The 21,616-nt window shown below is 44.5% G+C and overlaps 1 protein-coding gene across 2 annotated transcripts in view; it reads right to left on the reverse strand.

Annotated features, from left to right (window-relative positions):
- The window catches only part of RAB30 (RAB30, member RAS oncogene family), a 40,926-nt gene extending 24,059 nt beyond the window's left edge, over nt 1-16,867 (reverse strand). The window contains exon 1 of one of the 2 annotated variants that reach the window (XM_041483699.1): nt 16,315-16,867. The gene's annotated coding sequence lies outside the window, so the exon portion shown is untranslated. Of the gene's footprint in view, nt 1-15,934; nt 16,038-16,314 lie in introns of those variants that run through there. The other variant, XM_041483701.1, reaches the window with a different exon arrangement.
- Between the last annotated feature and the right edge of the window lie 4,749 nt (nt 16,868-21,616).

A 21,616-nucleotide genomic window follows, 5' to 3' on the forward strand; every position in this document is an offset into this window, starting at 1 on the left:
CCATCCTGCAAAGCTCTGTGCAAGGAACTTGAACTACAGCATTATCTTAAGTCTTAATTTTTAAAGCACATTTATAAAAAGTCACTGGTTTTCTCTCTGAAAGCAGAGGGATTACAATGACTTGCACAATTTTATTGTAGTCAGCTAACTCCAGCAAGAACATAAGAATTCCAGCTTTGAACCACCTTTTCAAACTACTCTCTCCTCCAATCTATTTAGGTTCGCTCCAAAGGAAAAAAAAATACCTCCCTCTTAAAGTGTGCTGCTGCTCCCTTGTAGCCTAAGCTCCTCAGTGTCTCTGCAATTGTCATGTGCAGAACAACTGAACATGAAGCAACTTCAACTACTGGATACATGTATAGCAAAAAGCAAAAGAGAAGCTGCTGTGGTGGTAAAGAATCCAGGCAGGGTAACAAGGCTTGTAAAACTGGCTTCATCTGGACTGGGATATTTGCTTAGCTGGCAGTACTCTCAATTGCTACAGATGATGGTGAACGGAAACACGTTACAGCTGTGAAAATCTAGGTTTAAAGAGGAAAAAAAAAGTGTTTTTAAAGAAACCATGAGGCAACTGTAGGTTATTATTATAAAAGGAAGAGATAAGATTTATTGGTTGAAAAGGCAGGGGAAACAGGAAGAGCGGGGGATGAATCTGGGCTAAGGATGTCTAGGCAGATGCTGCTGGAGCACCAAGGCATGAGCCCAGCCAGCCGCACTGCGGAGAGGAGCATCCCTGCCCAGCACAGCAAAAAAGGGCAGGAAAAATGCTGCCCAGAGGGGAAGAAGGGAAAAACAAACGGCAAAAAAATATCCCTAACTCTGGAATGACACCTGCCAGTTACCTACAGAGATAAAAGCCATGAGGTTATCTCTGCCAAAAGTTAGAGCACCCTCTGTTTCTAAAATTGCAAAGGAAGTGCATAAGCTGGCAAGACTGTGTGTTGGATCTGGGAATCTGAATTCAAAACCTGAGCATAAATCAGGTTCCAGTGCCAGCCTGAACAGCAGTCACTACAGCCCCAGCTAACACATCCACCTGTAACAGAACATGCCTTTGTAAGTCACAAACAGGCTTTTGGTCCACTGCCAAAAGCACCAAACAGCCCACGACAATCAGGGAATATTAGGCATTAAAGGTCAAGTATCCCATTTGTGGTGCAATGCAAGGGGACAGGTTTGAGTATGGTTTTGGCATAATGATGTAGCTGGGCTTGGGGCAAAGCCAAGTGTTCCACATCCAAAAATGTCTATGTAGCATTTGGAGAGAAGAACTTCACCTCCAGTGGAGAAATAGAAGTTTTCATTGTGGGCTTGCTAACCCCATGCTTTGGTTCACAGCTCTATTGATGCTACTCAGCAGGAGCCTCACATACTGCTCAAAGTTACAGCCAGCAGTTCCAAGCACTCTCTGAAACTCATTTGGGTCTTTTTTCTTGGCAACTGATAGCCTCTCCTCTCCCTTCCCACAAAACTGGACAAGCACCAAGTGAGAGCTCCCAGGTACAACACAAGAGTTGCAAATAATGGGGGTCACACAGAAAGCACTGTGCTTGGTTGTTTTGGGCTTTTTCTTTTGCATATTTATTACACTTAAGCAGTCAGCGAATGTTTTTTAAGAAGTCAGTGCATGTTTTTTGGAGCAGGTCTGTGTCTGCTCATATCTGCCCCAAAGCCAGCAAAATAAAGTCTCAGCATGGTTACAAATATCATTCCCTTGACCCTCAACACAAATGCACTCTTGGACAGATCCAGAGCCTGGTAGTGATAAGTACACAGGAATTAGGAAGCCATGATTAAATATGTCCCCTAGAATAGAAGTAAATTATTACTTCATTCATTACAATAGCCAACAGTGAGCATGAAACCAAGTCAGACATTAGCTGGGTTATGTAAGAGCACCAGAGAAGTGTTGCAGACCTTATATGGGTGGTGTCTCTGCTTTACACACTTGTTGGACTCTTCTTCTCTGTCTTGTTATTTTCTCCTTGTTGGTACCTCCATGTGCATGACAAGAGTTTTCTTTATACCAGATTGTACAGAAGGTTGTATGGGCTCCAACAACATGTGAGTTGTGCTTTGAGAGAATATATCTCTTTTTTTGGTCTATCACATTGAAAGTAGCCTGTGGCATTTTTAAAATGTTGGAGTAAGAAGTCAAAAGCTTCACTCAACATTTAACTATTGCAAGCACACTTTCCATCTCACACCTACCCCCTTGTACATCCTTTAAATTTTAAAGGAGAGCAAGTTGCTCGTAAACAGTATGTACATATTCCCCTTTCCTCATCATTAACAGTAACTTCAAGGCTGTATCATGATAAAACTTGAATTGGGGGCTGATAGCCTGACTATATTCTGTACTATAGAAAAATTATTTACTAAGAATTATTGTCCATCTTTGAGCACTCTGTACACAGGCAAAATGGGGAAAAAGTAACATCAGGTAACTTGTTCAAAGAGAGAAACTCAGAAATAACCCCATGTAAACCAGACCTATGCCTCTTATCATCTTTGTTGAACTATTTTACCTCTCCAGCCTCTTTCCCTGCTGACATCCCCAACTCTGCTTTGCTCTTCTTAACTATCATTGATGATTATCTTTTCATTCTGCAGTCTCAATATCCACCTTCCTCTGCCCTGGTATCATGCTCTCTATGTGCATTTTTGTCTTTGCCTGTTAAGGAAGTTGCAATAGGGGTGGAGTTTTTCTATGGGAACTATTTTTATACCATATTCAGGAAATTTTCCCTTTTAACTAAGTTTATATAAAGCTATAGCTACCACAACAGAGAAGATAATACTTTCTTCTACCTTCTCTTCCCACTCACTCCTAGGTGCTGGAAAACAGACCATCCATGATGGCCCAGCCTTTCCTGGAGTCTTCACCATTTTTCCAGGCAGACAGGCCACACCCATTGCTCTACAACTGTCCAAATTCTCTCCTAGACACCCGTGCCTCTGTGCCACCTCTGTTCCCAGACTCAAACAGAAATACTGCTTATCCTGATTTAACATTCTAGTTCTCAAGTAGCTGATACTTACCCAAGAAGATTTCAGATTTCCAGCTTAAAACAGACATCACCCAGCTTCCCTTAAACCCTCTCCTCCCTTTTTACACAGAACAGCCTTACTCTTCCCAACCAAAGCCTCACCAACCTGCACCTTTGCTGTTCACACAGATCATTCACCAAAGAACTGGTTTACTTTCAGCTCGCAAGAGAGTTATTTCCTGCAGAAGTATAGCAGTGAAGCCTCCTCATCAAAGATAAATAAATAAGTCCCTTCAGGGTTAATCCAACCCAGCATCCTCTCACATCTCAGTTATTGCAGCTGTACCTCTCTAGCCTCGATAGATTTCATCTCAGATCACTGGCATCTCCACACACACACAGAGGGGGAAAAAAAAAAAAATAATAATTTGACCAATTTGTATCTTCAGGGTTTCCAGTTTTTCTTCTTTCTATGGCTCCAACTCCTTGTTATTACTTTTCACATTCATTTTACAGCCTAGCCAACATCCCACTAATTATCCTTAAAGCAAAAGCAGCCCTGTCAACCGTGCTCTCCCTCTCAGCTGGTCAGGTCTCCTTGAGAACACTCACTGAGCTTTCCCCTGCACAAAAATACTGCTGTTATCTGGCTTTTCCCTACCTCTTAGTGATCATAACCTGTAGTCACCCACCAGAAAGCACTGAGCTCTGACAGGTGGAAACTGCATTTTGCCATTGACAGCTACTGTGGATGCAATGATGGACCAGGGGATGCTGCAGGAACCAGAAGGAATCTCACTTGAGCAGTCACTCTTCATTTAAAGCAGCAGGTCTCCCCTCTTGAGGCTCATCCAACTGTCCCTAAATGGAAATGTTAAGCTGTTATGCCCATGTTACTCATTTTCCTACAGGTCTGACCTACAGAGAATGGCAATTCCTCTTGGATCCATCAGGCTAGGAGGTGATGGTGAGAGGAAAGCATGTGGCTTGGGTTTCTTGCAAACAGCAGGAGAGAAGGGAATTATGAAGAATTTGAAATGTGACATAAGATGCATTTTTGATATTTACAGGGATTTCTGTGGCTTCAGAGGGAGCCCTTCCCACGCAAAAGCAGAAGTGTGATGGAGAGTCTACTTTCCCAGGAACAACCAAAATAGCCTTCATGTACTTGTTCTTTGCAAGAGGACAAACAACCTCAATCCCACACTGAGACACACTGGGACCCACTTCAGGCTTAGGATAAAATCCCAGATGTTCCTTTTTAAAACTACAAGCTGGAGAGTAAAATGTCAGAGCCTTGGACAAAGCCCTTAAATGCCAAACAAGCTTCACATCTCGCACATGAGAAAGCCAGTGAGTTTCAGCACACAGCTTTTCCCAACGTTTCTCTGTGTATCACAACACATATAAAGACTCAATACATTCTCCCTTTCAAAAGGGTACACAAGTTACAAGCACTTTCTTCTTTCCTAAGAGGAGACAGATGCTGATTACAGGAAGGAGTTCTCTGTAACAATTCTCTTTCTAAACCGTACCAGTTGTCTTGCCCACTTGAAAGATGTATTTGCTGTATCAGAAGAAAAAAGACCCTTATTATTACCAACGTCTGAACCACTAACCATCAAAACTGTTTTCTTACTGGGCATGTTACTTTTTCTGCACAGCACTGCTTGAATCCCTGTAGCACCTTCCCAGACAAAGTGCCATTAACATGCAAATGAAAAGTTCACACTTCTCCTTGAGATGGTACACAATTATAGTAATAAGCTAAGGTAATGAAAGGCTCAAAACAAGACAGGTTGGTTACACATGTCACAGTACTGCTTGCAAATCATTCTCTCCTCTAATTACCACAGCATTTCCAGAAGGAATCGATTACAGCAATATGGATGAATGGGATCCTAAAACTGAAAAATGTACTGAATTAAACATTCATGCACTCATTGACTGCTATCAATATGTATGTCAGAACTAAATATCTAGAAAGACCAGAATCCTGGACACTGAGGCTTCAAAATAGTCCCAGCAACAGAATATACCAAAAATATAAATTCTTCCACCAGGCTATAATTACACTTTGTGTTTTGTTTTTGCTGTAAAGATGGCTGTAAGCCTATAGCCAGGCAGAAAGCCAAGCCACAAACTCTGCTCCATTGACTGCTGAGGTCTCCATTAGGTGCTCCAAAAGAAATACTCGCTTGCCCACACCAAGCCTAAACATGATACAGTGCAACCTCCACTCCATGCCAGGCAATCTTTGGATGAGCACTGCCAAACAAGCATCTGAATTCAACAAGCTCCCTGCTCCTCAAAGCATTATACACACTTTAGCCCTGTTTTCTAAGAAAACCAAGCTTTTACAATCATCTAACTTGGCCAACAGGCTCATAATTTACTGAAGGAAAGAGTGTTTTGGCAAAATTATAAAGAACAATATTATTGCTACAATTATTTTGATCCCCAGGTGGCTGGGATGAGCCCAAAATCAGAATCCACATTGTCACTATTGGGCTGACCTCTGCTGTTGCCATTTTTTGTTTGGCTACAGCTAGCTGGTTGTTCAGGACACTGGTGCCTGTCAACCAAGAGCACACACAGCAGCCATGCATTTCTTCTCCAACTGTTCCAATCACAGCTTCCAGTTCTAGCTACTCATTTGTGCTATCTGGTTTCTGGACCTCCACCTACTGCTTCTGAGCCCTTGAAGCTGCAGCACTCAGCTACTAGAGTAGAGAAAGTGCTCAAAACCTTTCTAAAAGAGATGCTCCTGCATGGGACAGAAAAGCTGGACCACTCCTTTATTCATAAGTGATCTGACACCTTGAGCCCTGTGCCTAGTTCCATTAGAACACTAACTGGTCTGGCAGATTGTATCATACACGGAGGCACTGCTTTATCTTACCCACCTTCGAGAAATTAACCAGAATGACCCACTTCTGACTCTGCTATCTCTCTCTCCAATGATGGTGTCTGAGACCTAAAACAACAATGTTATTTAGACAATGCAACATGGGGCACCTATGATTCAGGGGGGAAAGGAATCACAGAGCCAACCACACCAGCCTGAGGAACCACTGAAAACACATGGCTGCACCCCAGTATTTGAATTAAGACATCCAGAAACACACACACTCTGCATGAAAAGAAAACCCTGGTTGCTAGGAGGGCTTGTTCTGCTCGACTTGAACTGAACCAGGACCACAGCATCATGAGGTTGTGACAAAAATGCCACTTTTCATGTGAGAGTCACTTGATCTGTAAGAATCAATCATGTCAAAGATAAAAATCAGAATTCAGGTAGTGGCTGCTTTTTTTTCTTACTTCTCTCCTTAAGTCACCTCCAACACTTGCAGATCTCTTTTTTTCTTTGCTATCCCCTCACATCCAGCTGCACTGCAATATCCATCACACAGCACCTCCCTGATAGCTGGAGGCTGCTAAGGCAATATTTACACTATGGCTTGCATTGCAGTTTATAAAATTCTTTGGAGCTCTTCCAAAGGGAAAGCCCCACATAAATCAAAGTTATTAGTGTCACCTACAGGCTAAGTCCAGTCAAGAATTTGCTAGAGCTCACTGTGGAGACTGCAGATCTTTGAAATACCAATAAATGTGCAGCAGAGGGGCTGAGTAATAAACTTCATTAGCATTGCTGGTAACACTTTTCTTCAGTGGCATACAATAAATCACTGATGAATATTCAAGGCAGCCCTCTGAGGTTATCTCAATTTTATGCATGGAGGCAACCAAGAAACAAAGTTTAGAAGGAACTTGCCTATAAACACAAGAGATATGCAGAATTCAATTGTCTTGCCTTCAAAGTACAAAAGATGTAATTTCTAGAGGAAACTGTGAATTATATAAATTGATTTGCAATGAAATTAAGGAGACTGTTTCCCCAAAACTACTAATGGCTATTCCCACCCAAGTCACAGCACTGTTACTCATATTACAGTAACACCTACAGACTGTAGAAAACTGCAAATTTTTCACTGTTGAAAGTGGGGACTAACAGACAGAAGTCCTATCCCAAAGACCTTACAATGGATAATAAAACTCAATCTATACACAAAATAGAGGAGCAGCCATAAAGAGATTAATGACTCAAACACTGCATCAGAGGAAGAACAAGAAATGGATCAACCCCCCGGAGTATCAGGCAGACATCAATAAATTCATTAGCTAAGCATCACCCAGCATTGCCCAGGAGATATTTTTAAAACCTTCCACTGTATCTCCAAGAACTGATGTCATCAACCAAAACGAGAAATATTGTGAGAGATGTGCTAAGAAGATGGAAAGAATTTTTATGGAGTTTCACACATTTTCCAGCAAGAATCCTGACATTTAAGCAGGATGACCTGGTTACCAGCGGCTACTCCACAAACTGATGCCCCACGCTCTCCCCTGCAATGACTGACAGCTGCAGTAAACAAACAATCATTCTCGCCAGGTTCTTCCTCCCCGTGGCGACAGCTTTTGCAAAACTGCGGAACTTAATGAGATACTTTATTTAATATTTATTTCACAATCAGCCCATTTATTCTAACAGAATTAGCTTCAGCCCACAATGAATGTTTTCCTTGGTTATTTCATTGTGCAAATCAATACCCAATTTATTTTGAATTTCTTCAGTTGCGAATTCTTAACTAGGGGGGATTTGTTTTAAACATGCCTTTATTTATTATTATTAAATACTAGCTAACCACCCAAATGGCTGCAAAATGAATCAGCCTGAGGATGCCATCCCAAAAAGTTAACCTAGCAAAAAAGATTAATTTTAAGACAGACTTATCCAGGCAGTTTCCCAATCCAGAGGCACAACAGATCAGAGACAACACTGATATAAATGTGGTGGCCCTTGACAAAAGACTGAATACTCACAATGAGCAAGGTGAATTACTCATGATGGAAGCACACATGAAGGCCAGGCAGCAGCATGAGAAGGAGCTTTACAAGTTCCCCATACTACATTCACATCTGCAGTAGAAAATTCAGGAATGGTCCATAATAACCACGTATAATGGCACAGGACAGGGCAGTCTCCAGCATCTCCAGCACAGGGATGTGACCCAGCAGACACTTCTCACAAGCCATGCTTTTGAAGACATTTTTGTCAGTGCTTCCTAGTGACACACAGGGACCAGTGACCTAAGTGCATACTAAGTGCAAGTGCACCAAGACACAGCTTTCCTGCAGAACTGTGACAACAGAACTGCTACTTAAAAGAAGAAAAATATTTCCTAGTAGAGGGAAACACTCTACAGCAGCAAAAGTCATTTACAAACATAATGGAATTACTTAGAAGTACCTCATATTGTGAGAATCACAATATGGATATGTTTATTTTCCAGTTTTTGGTGATAGGCAAAGAGACAGAATGTGGAGTTAACAATTGCTAAAGAACACTTACTGTTTGTGCACTGAGTATACACTACACCCTGCACAAGGTGTTCAGTGCAGGGTCACAACACAAAATGAGACTTCACTCCTACAGATCCCACAAAGCAGTTTCTATCCAAGTCCTATGCTCGTGCTTCCTTCTCCTAAATAGGTTGAGCAGAAATCCATTAGCCTGGAGTTAAAGAGCTCTACTTTAGACACTTGTTTGCCGGCTGAAATTAAAGAGTTAACAAATCTGTGTCTATCTGAGGGTTTTCTATGTGTGCACAAACACATCAATACAAGCAAAATGCTATTACCACATTTCAGAAATGTGAATACTGCTGACTTCAAGGGAATGGGCACATTTCCCTTTTTAGAAGGAACAAATTGTTCAGAACAAGGACAAATGCAATAGAGAAATCAGGCACCGACTCTGCTTCTACAGTTTCAAGCTGCTGGTACGTGTAACTCTGACACAGTCTTCACATGTTTGGTTTTTTCAATAGACCCAACATTGTTCAAGAATCCCCTCATAAGTACTTAACACTCTCAAGAGCAAATATTTACAGTAAGGATTTTTATATTTGAGAAATTAGAGGGTACCACAATCCTCTGTTGGCTGCAGACAGAAGACAGCTACTGCCAACAAGGCTGGAGTGATTGCAATGGTGCAGATACTCATTGCACTTGACCAATTTTAGACAGAAAATATGGAATTAGCTGCAAACTGTGTCAAAACATCCCCTTTAGAGTAAAAGAACATTCTGTAATTATGCCACAGAAAAAGGGATTACAGAGAAGAACAGCAGAGCCCAAAGCCACCATCACACAGGTGGAACTTGCTGCTACACCTCCAGTGAACCAGACGCTGACTATTCTGATGTCCTCGGCAGTCCATAGAAACACAGAATCCCAAACCTGCCCTTACCTTTTTGTGACAGCTAGAGATTTCTCTAGTCTTTGCTGGGGTTTAAACAAACTTATTACCACCGGTTTATCGGAATTTATACCTTTTCTCCATAGGACACATTCACTGTGAACTTCAGGGGGCATACAAGAATAAAAAGGCTGATGTTATTTCTCTTAACCTTCTTCTGAATATGCAAAAATGAACTGACATCCCCACAGCAATTTCAGGCTACCTGATTTGCACCTCTAAAGATTACTCGTCTCAGGATGGAATAATCTGATGTCTCCAGAGGACCAGCAGGGATACCAAATGAGACAGGAAAGCTTTTTCAAGCCTACATTTACTTTTCAGGTATTTGTGTTAATAGCTGTAAAGCAAGAACAGCAGAAAAATAATTATTTTTTCAAGTGGCAGTTGTCCTCTCTCTCAGTTAATCAAGTTCAATAGCTATTATAATAAAGTCTCAATCTCCAGTGTTGGAGAAGGAGGAATTTACAACTCCATTCCACCATCAAAAAGCAACAGGAAAATAAGACCACACAGTATGGAGATGCCATAGTGGATTTCCTGATGTCAATTCACGTTATACAAGGTTGTCTTACCATGTTTTTAAGTAAGCATGTCATTTTCAGTAAATATTGCCATGCCGCCCCAACTGTCAGGAAAACACCACTCTTCAGGCCCTAGAAGCACCATGAAGAAATTCTCACTAATTAGACACAAATCTGGCTTTCTTTAAAAACTTGTTAGATGAAAAGCCTTGACTGATCTGTTTTCCATTTCTCCAAGTTTGGGCAATGAAATTTAAATCACAGAGAAGTGCTAATGATTATTTTTCAAGTCCGCTTTTCATTACTGAAAGTGTTCTTTGCAATACAGCAAACCCAAAATCTCTTTTCTAATCCTGGCAATCCTTTAAGTTTTCTTTGATTGGTTGTAAATCTGAATGCTGGCATTCACATCTCAACTAATGGCCTATGTCCCAAGCATGGATCTGGGACTTTTCTGGAGCAGATTTTTCTGGATCTCTCATCATGCTCATATTTATGGATAAATGACTATTTGGAGCAAAAGAATGACCATTGGAAAGACAGAAGTTTTACAAGTTCCTGTGCCTTAAGTTTCATGTCTCATGTAGGGTGAGACATGAAACTTAACATGTCTCACCCTACAGGAGACATGTCTACTAACCAGACACAAATTCTTCTACTCAGCACCTCTAACAATCTGTTTCCTACAGGTGTCACATCTTCTTCAGCTGAAGTCTCCATTTACACCTACTCCTCAGATTTATTTGTAGTCTGGGAGTATCCAAGCTCCTGAAGGTACAGCTGGGGTGGCTGCATTGGAGCAAGAGGCTCAAGCAGATGGAAAACAAGCAGGGAGAAAGCAGGTGGGAACAAGGACATGAGCAATTCCCCTGGAGCTGGTGCTGTCTCTTCAGCAACACCCCAGTAAGCAGTGAAACATTCTGTACAACCCCACACAGCTTAGTCAGGGCTGGAAGAGCACTATGGAGAGCACTGAAGGCTTTGGGCTTCTCTGGTTTTGAGAAAAGAAGTGACCTCATTGCTCCTTGAAGCTTCCTGAGAAATGGAGGTGGAGAGAGAGGTGCTGATCTCTTCCTCCTCATATCCAGTGGTAAGATGCATAGGAATGGTTCAAAACTGCACCAGAGAAGGCTCAGACTGGACATGAGGAAGCATTTCTTTACCAAGAGCATAGTGAAACACTGCAACAGGCTTCCTAGAGAGGGGGTCAATACCCCAGCCTGTCAGTGTTCAATAGACATTTGGACAACACCCTTAACATGTTTATGGTCAGCCCTGAGCTGTTCAGGCAGCTGGGCTAGATGATCCTTGTAGGTTCCTTGCAACTGAAAATATTCTATTCTAACCGCTTGATTACTCTGGAGAGGGGTCCTATCCTTCCAGAGCCAGGTAACAGGGTAATCCCTCCAGCCAAAGCAATATTTTTTATTTTTTTTTTGGCTGGAAGGATTTTGGTCCAAAACACTCAGGAAAGCACATGCAAATGATTGTTACTGTGGGGGATGCGAGACTCTCATACGCAGTCAGATTCATTTTCTGCACTGTTCCAAAAAAATTGGCACCAAGGCTCAGCACCAGCCTACGGGATGGTAGTTCCATGACAATTCTCTTTTACAAACAACAGCCTGGATTTATATCAAGAAATACTCCCACTTTAAATGCACACATGCTGCCCTTTGAGAAACTGAGTTTTTGCTTAATCAAAAAAAGCAGAGCTGGGTTTTTGGAACCTTCCTTGCAGAGGAGAAGCAGCACAGGGCAGGAGTGGGTTGGGCTGCTGGGGCCCTTCATGAAGTCCCTCTCGCTATGGAGGGCATCTTTAGCAGGACACAGTAACCCAAGCACGGCTTGACTTCTGTACTCTGGCATCTCTAACACCTCTTTTTTTTTCCCTCCCCTTTTAAATTCAGCCTGCAGGATATAGTCTTTTAAGAAACCATGCACAAGCTCATCTTTTTTCATGCCAGCACAGCCTTTCCTCCCTTTCCTCTTCTCTCTTTCCTTTTCTCATTACTCTTTTCAAGGTCTAAAAGAAAACACTATTCAGATACTTAAAGGTTACAGTTAACTTTTTAGTTCAGCAGTACTCAAAAGACAGTATTTCTGCTAAAAGGAAAGAAAATAAACAGGGTATCCTGTGATGTTTTAAAAGGACAGCAGCAGATTTCTGTGAGACTTAACTGAAGGTTTTCTCCTGTGTTTGTACAAGTATTCCCTAATTATCTCAGGAAACTAATAGCTAGGTTAAATAGGTTTTAAATAGGTTTAAATTTTGCCTTAAGTATATTAGAGAGCTGTGCACCTCTGCAGTGTAGTGAAAGCAGTAACTCCAGGAGAGGAGAGATGACAAATAGCAAGTGAATCTCAAGCTGCTCACAACCTAAATATCTCTCCTCAACCCAAAGCAACAAAGCTCTCTAATAATTTTTATCTATGCAAGGTGAAATCAAATGACATTACAACACAAATCTCACTAATACCTTATGCAGGGCCAATGTTTAATAGCACAAATTATTTATGAAACTACCGCAACAGCAACAGACTTCAGTGTGGTCTTGATTGTTTAAAAGCTGACAATGATTTTAAGGGACAAGTTTTATCCCTGTTATGTCCTAATTATTTCAACATATTAGCACCTGAGGAATATTTGACTCAACCCCTTCCCTCCCCCCACTTTAAATCCATGATTTATTCACAGGCCAACCAGGATTATATGACAAACATGACAGACCACTTCTTTCCCGCTGTAAGAGAGCCATTAAAAATAAAAGGAGAATTTAGTTAGTTATTGACAGAAGCACTGGGAGGGAGCGGGAAGCTAAATGACTTGCTGCAAAATGAAATTGTGGAAAGTAGGAAGTCAATCAAAACACTGCCTCAGGTCATCTCATCTGCCCTCCAGCCAAAGCAGAGCTGTTGCTGAGCATCTCTGCCTCAAGACCTCTCCAACTGCCCTAAGATCTCTCCAACTGGGCTGATGTTTTTGGGGTCAGAAACCCATCTGTAATATAGGAAATTATTTTACTGTCTCCTAAATCTCCTGTTCCAAAGTTTTGCAAACATCCACATGAGCATCAGTATCTAAAAGAGCTTCATCACTGCAAGGTATGCCCATCTTGTGCTACTTTCTGCACTGCTGCCATGCCAGCCACACAGTTGCAATGAATCTCTCTAATTTTCTCACTGCCTGGGTGGTTATTTGACAACATGCACGATCTAGCACCTAGCACATTCCCCACTCCTCCTTCTGTACTCAGAGAGCAAGGCTTGCACTCAAACTGCTGGTCCTGTCCTTAAAAAAAGGCAATTAGCCTTAAAAAGAGAAACAGAATCTATCTAGATCCCAGCTATTATAATTCCTTGTTTGGCTACATTTTATGTAAAAATAAGAAAATGCCAACAAACCTATGCCTCCCACAAAACACCCAGCTGCAAATACACCTCTCTGGGACACACCACAAAACTCAGAGCAAGTGTCTCAATTTGCCAGTTGAGGGATGCCAGCTTGGACCCAAACCAAGGCAGCTCAAACCACAAGCTCTCTACAGCTTGCATTAGAGAGCCACCACACTCCAGCCCAGGCTGTGAGGAACACCTACCACCTGCAGCTGGATCTGGGAAGATGGGGAGCACAGGGCACAGAGCAGCCAACAGAGAAAAGCTCTGTCACAGCAGAGTGACAAATGGGGGTTGTTTGCCTGCAAACACTGTTCTCCCCTTGCTTGCTTGGGAAGCAACTCCGCAGTTCCTCCCTGAAGAGCCACAGGCTACAGAAATCCCTGTACTCTCACAGCTCATCTCTGGAGCAAAGAGGAAAGTTAAGCTGAAAAGCCAGCAAGGCTGGCCCAGCTCTGGCTCTTCCCAGTTCCCCTCATCCCACCAGTCTTTGGGTTTCCCGTACACGAGGTTGGGTGACATGCAAGCATCCCAGGGCAGCAACGCTTCTGGGACAGGCAATTTAACACAGTTCAGGGCACACAGGTGATGCCCATAAAACCCAATTGCAAGGATGTGATTTCTAGATTCACTAGGAAGCCAATAATTGGCATCATACTCAATTTCATGAGAAACAGGACTAAAAGACAAGAAAACTCTGCAGAGTATGACCATGAGACCACCTAATCCTAAATTTCCCTTTGGAAACTGCACACAAGTAAGAAATGGGGGGAAAAAGTAAGAGACCTGAGGAAATGTTTAGTGCTGCCTTCCTGGGACATTTTCTTTGCTTCCAACAACCAGCATTTTGGAGAATTCTTGATTCAGAGTAAATATATACACTGCATTTAGGTCTTTGTGGGACAAGAGGAAGGGTCCCCTAGTTCATCTGGGTTTTTTCACAGCAATCATTGAGTGATTTTCAGCTTTTTTCAGTCCCTTTTCATGTGTCTGTATTTCAGTTTCTGAAAGGCAAAATTTAAGCCAATTGATACAATAGTGTATATTTCTGAGATACGTTTTTAATCCACTTCCTGATATGGTATAATATAGCTTGACAATGCTAACATACATTGTCACAAGTCTTTCTAAATCCAAAAAATGTAATAAATTTTGAAAAACATACACATATGTATAAAAAATACATATGTATTGTTATAAAATACATATGCATTGCTATTTATGCTTGTTTTGTTCAAGATATATACATATAGAAAGATGAAAACAGAATTTTAAAATATATGCATCACAAAAATTGTGATATTTAAATGCAAAATCCCTGGCCATGGATTCTTTGCTTCTTCTCACCAACTTCTATATCAGTATTTCCCAGAACAATTCCCAGGCTACACTTTCAAATTACCACTTCATATCCAGTGCCTTCTATCCCAAGCTAACAAAATCACTGCTATAAAACTTCTCCTTTTACAGCCAAGATGGGAAACACTCCATTAAATTCTCTGTTCCCTCCCTTGTAAAATAAAGAGGAAAACGCCATTCCAGGAAACAAAAATGTTAAAAAAAGATCAACCAAAGGCAACGCCTGCCTGCACTGTTGTTCTTCCCCTTTGAGTCAGTAGTAAAGAGGAAGGAAGGAAAAAACCCAGTTAAAATAAATGCAAGGAGGTGTGGATGCAGCATGTTTATCCCACTGGAAGAGGGGAAGCTGTAAAGCACCATCCCTTGCACACGGACACCCCAACACCGCCTGGGTGTTTACAAACACTTTGAGCAAACCAAACAGGGAGTTTCATTGTCCCCTTTGCACTCATGTCACCCTCTCCCCAGCACTGCAATTCCAGGGAGAGCCCTGCCAGAGGACACACAGTGCCAGTTACACAAGAGAAGCGCAGAAGCAAATATGCAGCAGAGGGGAGGAAAAAAATTAAAAATATCAGCTCAGCTGTACACTCTTGCTGCTCTCAGAACAGCCTCCAAGTGGGGCTTTGGTGAAAATTAACTTTAAAAGGCACTGAAAGATACTGACAGACTTGAAGCGAGCAGGACCCCTCTGTGTGCACACATTTCATTGCCACCAGCACAAAATGAGGTGTCTGGGGTCCACCAGCAATTGCAGAAGTAATTTAGTTACAGAAGGGGATAAAACCTTCTGATGTCACATAATAACGAAAAAAAATCTCTTATGTTGTACTAATATCTTAGGACTGCTCAAGTAAAGAACCAAATTGCACCTCACAAACAGCAAGGAACAGGGAAACAAATAAAAAGTCACACCAAAATGAAGCTCTGCTGGAGCACGAAGTTTCTACAAAGTTTAAAACAGAGACACTTCTTGTATTTACAATAAAAGTGAAAAAGATCAGAACAGTAGTTTGGAAGTTGAAATAAAACATCAGACTGTCCAGCCAAGAATTTTTAACATACTAACTCATGATGTGACTTGGAAAAGAAACCTGGACCAACTGCACACAGCCAGGACTGAGCTGTGTGCAGAGCCAGCTGGATTCAAATCTGCCCCGTTTCCCTGAAAGAGGGGAGGAATAGCGGTGTCAAAGCAACGAAGCCGCGCACAGCCCACCAACGCCCCCAAAACCACCCTACAGCACACCTCGTATTCCTTCTGTCCTCAGGAGCCCGGCTCTCTCAGGCTCTGCGGCGCTTAACGACAGCAATTCAAAATCCATCTTATTTTCCACTCTTACCCAGCGAGGGAGGCAAACGAGACAGGGCTCCCCGCCGGCCCGGGACCGCGCATCTCCGGGGCGCCCGAAACGTCCCGGAGTTTCGGGAGTTTCCCGGGGGCTGCGGGACGCGCAGCCCCGGGCCCGAACAGCAGCGAGAGAGACTCATCTCCGCGGGATGAGACCATGTAGCGGGTTAGGTTCCCCCCCCCTTCCCCGTCCCTCCCGCCCCTCCTTTTTCAGCAGGACCAGGGAACGACAGCGCAGTCCCGCCCGGCAGCGCTGCTCCCCGCTGAGGAGCGCACAGTGCGGGAAGGGCATCGGGAGATGGGGGCCTGGGAGGGAGGAGGTAACAGGACACGGAAAAGCACACAAAAAGAGAAGAGCAGCGCAGAACTCACCTGGTTTGGGATTTTTCCTCCCTCTCCACGACCATAAAACGAGGCGGGAGCCAGGAGCCGGTCAGCGGCGGTGGGAAGGAGCGGCAGCCCCGGGCCGCCGCACGCTGGGGACGGGCAGCGGGGCTGGGCGCTGCAGCCCCGCACGCCGGGCTAGCTGCGGACCCCGCCGGTGAGCGCGAGGCAGCCCACTTCCACCGGGATGGGTGCTGGCCACCCTCCCGGCGCAGGGCAGCTCCCCGGGATGTGTGCAGCGGGGTTGGGCGCAAGGCAGTCCCGCTCGGGGACGCGTGTTCAGTCCCCACCGCCCGTGCAGCGCAGCGCAGCGCAGCCCTCCGGAACGCTGTCGAGCCACCCTGGGGCCAGCGCGGCCGGGACAGGAGCTGCAGGGCTGGGCGCAAGGCAGCCGTGTGCGGGGATGCGCGCAGGGCCGCCCGCCCGGCAGCGCAGCAGCAGCGGGAGCGCGGCCCCGCCGGCTCCGGGAGCGGACGCGGCACCGGCCCAGCACAATGAGCGGCGGCGCGCAGCGCGCCCCCGCGGCCCCCGCTGGGCAATGACATCACCCCTCTCGCCCGCCGAGGCGGGGCCACTGCCCGCGCCGCCGTCTCGCCATTGGCTGGCACCCCTTGGCAGCGGCGGCTTCTGGGGTTTGTAGTTTCTTTGGGGCTCCCACAGCGCGGCAGTGTGCAGGGCGTGGACTCCATTTCCCGGCAGATCCCGCGCCGCGCGGCCGCGTTGGGGAGCGGGGTAGGGAAGGAGGCGGTGGTTGCCGCCATGTTGATGGCGCGGGACGCTTAGCTCTGGAGGAGCGGTCGGGGAGCCGGGTTAAGATGTCGGAAAAGGGGGAAGGGTGCGAGTCTTGTCTTGGTTTAAGGGACAAAGAAGAGCTTGTGCGAGCGGTTGAGAAAGAAGGGGGAGGCTGAGGAATAGCCGGAGGGGCGCGGCAGGGAGGGGAGGGGTGCCCTGAAGGACACGGCCGATTGTCACTCGGTGACTGCCGGCTCTGGCTGAGGCAGCGCCTCTCGGTGATGGGAGCGGGGCCGCGGGGTGGGGGTCTGTCCCGGGGCTCGGTGGGTGTGTGGCAGGAGCGGCGGCCGGTCTCGGGCGCTGGGCGGTGCTGCTGGCGGACGGGCAGGCCGCTCTGTGCAGTGGCGCAGGAGCCGGGGTGGCCCGCTGGCTCTTGGGCTGTGCCCCCCGCGCCGTTCGGGTGAGGGGCCCGTGCGGGCTGCACCAGCCACGGCGCTTGGCCCTTGGACCAAGTACGGCCTGTGGGTTAATGAGCAGGGTGGGCTTGGTGGGGCGGCTGTCTGCAGGGAGCAGATTGGAACGTGCCCTTGTCACACGGCAGGTCTGTGACGGCGAAGCCTGCGCTTCCCTGGTTTCAGGTTGTTTTTTAAGGGTTCTGGCTCTGTCCGATGCCTGATAATTGTACTAATGGTGTCTGGTTGTCAGAGACATACGGCTTGGTGTGACCAGCAGGAGGAGCTTTGCTTCCTTTTAAAGTCCTTAGTATGTCTGGAAGGGGTTAGATTGAGATTAGATATAAAGCAGAAATTCTTTATTGTGGGGGTGGTGAGGCACCATCACAGGTTGCTCGGAGAAGCTGTGGATGTCCCATCCCTGGAACTGTTCAAGGCCAGGCTGGATGGGGCACTGGGCAGCCTGGTCTGCTGGAAGGTGTCCCTGCCCATGGCAGGAGAGGGTTGAAACCAGATGGTCTTTGAGGTCACTTGTAACCCAAATGTATAATTCTGTGTCCATAGACATGTAAATCATGTTCGGAAAAGCTGAGAGTGCAAATGAGATGGTGTAGGACATCTCAGCGTGGTATGGGAGCGGCCAAGATGACTTGGTCTGCCACTGTTTTGTCTGTGCTTGCTGTCTTGCATTGGCAGGGCTTAGCCAGCTGACTAGGTGCTGTCTTAGTTTCAGCCCTCTGGCTGGCATGCAGGAAGTAGGCTGGAATTTTTGAGCAGTGCTTTTAGACTTTGGTGTAGTGAACATTATCCCTGTTTGTGCTAGTCTTTTGTGCTGGGGGATGGGAAATACACGTTCACCAAATGAGAGAGTAGTCAAAGCTCTGTGAGCCTTAAGAGGACTGGAGTTCCCTGAAACCATATGTAGAAGGCTGGTGCTTGAAACTGGAAGGGAAGATGGTGAAAGTGTTGCATGGCTTGTGAAATAATACCATTTCTAGTTACAGCTGATTCCTGTGAAATAAAGCACTTCATTGTGCCAGGAGGACATTTAATTGGAAAGAGTTGTGAAGAGTTTTGCAGGCTTGCTTGAAGTCTTGGCTAAAGTCCAGTAGTGGTACAGCTCAGGTAAAATGGAGTCACAAGGGTTTTTTTCATTCTTTGGCTCCTCCTGGAGGTAAGTACGATGCATTTGCTCAGGATGTTGCTGCCCAATAACTACACAGGTGGTGTGTGTGCCACAGGATACACAAGTGCTGGAGGAAGGATGTTGTGATGTTCTGTAGATACTTCACCTGGACATTGTGGCCTTTCAAAATTTGCTGGTACTAAAAGAAACTGAGCCACTTGCATGCCATCCTGCAAAAAGTCCAGTGTTCTGAGGGTGCGTCTCCTCACAAGCAGGTTCTCCTGTTTTATCATGCTTCTCACTGAAGAAAAGGAGTGGTGGGGGTGTAATGCTCTCTTAATAAAATTTGTAGCATCAATAGTTCCATATATCTGGAGAATTCCAAATTACAAGTACAGCCCTTTTTATTTCTTTCCTTATTCTGTTTCTCCTCTATGCAGATACCTTTCGACTGGGGAGCTGTGGGCGAAATAAAGGGCAGTGGCACGATGACTTCTGTCACAGCTGTTGCCCACTGTAGAGTTTAGGCCTATGCTTTTATCTCTGCAGCTGATACCTGGTAAGGATGGTAAATATTGCAGTGGAATGGTTGGGTCAAGCTTGATTATCTTTTCTATAACTGTCAGAAAAAGTGCATGTGAAATTCTCATCCAGGATGGTTTGCTGGCTGAACGACAGTATGTTTTGTTAAACTGGTTTAGAAGCAATTTGGTTTGACCTGCAGTGGTTCCCTTCAGTCCCTCCCCATCCCCATGCAGTCAGTGATGCTGCTCTGAGGAGAATGCTGTGCACCCCACTTCACAGATAATTGTATGTTGTTATTTATATCTTATTTCTTTATCTGTAGATGTAGGTGCCACTGATACCTCATCTAAGGTAGGAAAAAATAAATGGCTTCAGAAACGATCCAAATGAACACCTGGTGCAAGAGAGAAGTAAAACAAGTTTTCTCTGTGTGTGTTGTTCACTTTGGTCTGTTTTGGAGAATTTGATGCTTGCCAGTGTATGGATCTTGTTGGTCACAGCTTGTCAGAGATGTTCATGATGAAACGTGTGTTATGTGTCTCAGACTTGGATAATCTGGTCACCTGAAAGTGCCAATGTCCAAATCTATCCTGACCCAACAGGCCTTAATTGCAGTGTCTAAGAAGCTTACAGTGCTGTTGCAGAAATACGTGGTGTGGCTGCATCTCTTATGAAAAGATAAAAGGTGACAAGAGAACTGAAAACCCGCCTGTTTCAGTATGCTCTGCTTTAACGCTGTTAATGAAAACCTGCTCCAGTGTCTGTGTGGTCCTCAGCCTGTGCAGCTGAGAAGTTTATATGTACTTTACTATGCTGCACTGCAATACCTATGGGTTGTCATTGTTACTGAAGTGATTTTGGGCACTGTGGACTCTAGTAAGCAACCACCCAGTTTCCTGACCTGGAGAATCAGTTGGAAGATCCTGAAGGAGAGACGAAGAAGTAGGAATGTGTGATGACTTCGCTCAAAGAAGAAAATGCTCAGTCTAAGTTTAATCCAAGTTCATATGTAGAAACCTGTCTTCGTGTCTCAGTGCTCATTCTGACAAGTGTGCTCTTAAAGAAATCAAGCATTTGGATGCTTAAATTTCACTGGGTAGTATACAAAGCCAGGCTGCATAAAAAACACAGATTGCAAGGTGGAGTATACTAACACATCATGTCATCATTTTTGAGGTGTGTGGTGGTCTAGATCTACTGCCACTGTCACATCCGTGTCAGTGCAGCAGGGAACTGTTGGGATTCTTGGAAATTATGGTCAGGCATAATGTGATTCCTGGTATACAGATTCACTGAACAAAAAGATTTACAATGTGCACTGAAACAAAGTGGAATATGGTTTCTAAGATTGATACCATTTATGCTAGTCTTGACACATAAATTTTGGTTTTAGATCCTCTTTCAGTTATCCTGGCTGTAAGTCCCTTTGGGGGAAGGAGAGGAAGTGTCACTGACCAACTGCTTATTTCAAAGCCTGTGGGGGGAGGGTGTAAACGCTTTCAAATGAAAGTTACTGCTCAGATGATAGTGGATGAAGAAGCTGTGATGAAGGTTGGTTTATTTTAATTGTTTCCTATGGAGCTGTTTGCCAAAAAGTTTCTGGAGCTTCAAGGTGAAAAGTGAGAGGATGAGTTCAGCTAGGAAGAACAGGTAAGTACTTGTATATCATGTTACTGTTTCCAAGTATCTTAATGCTGAGAATACATTGTGAGCTTGGAAAAACAGGAAAGAGTGGAAGGCTTCTGTGCCTTTTTAAAATGTTCTAAATGAAATTGTGGGGAGGCAACTGTTAAACCAGTATCTGGAAGAGCCTAGTATTTATAGCATAGTTGCATAGCCAAACGAGTGTAAAGCAACTCTGGAAATTATTCTAATGACTAATTATAAAGTGTTTTCCTTTTTTTTGTCTTTCAGCAAAAAGAAGAGTGCTCTAAGACCAGTCAAGAGCCAAGTTAGGATGGACATGTTCTTCAGCTGAAACATGGCAGCAGTTCAGTGACAGTTACACAATAGGAAAGGGTGTTCAGGCTGCTGCAAGTCCCCATGTTCTTAAGATCTGGTATCTGAAAGAACCCAGTAGAGAGAAAAAGGTGGTTGCTTCCACAGCTTCGAAGTCACTCAGTTCACTCAAAAAAAACTCATTTGAAAAGAGAGCTCATCTGATACTGAAACAGGAAATTGATTTTATTTTAGATACTGGGGAAGATAATCACAATATGCAGAACTTAAAAGTGCTAGTCAGGACACTGAAAAACTGCAAGTAGCTGAAAGACAGAGGAGGCTCCACGGTTCCAGTTGTGGGAAGCTCCCTTTTGGAAGGCACACTAGCAGTGGGGAGAACTTGCTAAACAAGCAGAATCAAAAGTTCTGCAGCTGCTATCTACACATGGATTTATCTGTTAAGGTGGGATGGCCTGACATGACCACTAAAGACCACAAGGCTGTAGGCAGACTG

Source organism: Pyrgilauda ruficollis, unplaced genomic scaffold (assembly GCF_017590135.1).
Source record: "Pyrgilauda ruficollis isolate IOZ18807 unplaced genomic scaffold, ASM1759013v1 scaffold60, whole genome shotgun sequence".
In the NCBI taxonomy this organism is placed as follows: domain Eukaryota; kingdom Metazoa; phylum Chordata; class Aves; order Passeriformes; family Passeridae; genus Pyrgilauda; species Pyrgilauda ruficollis.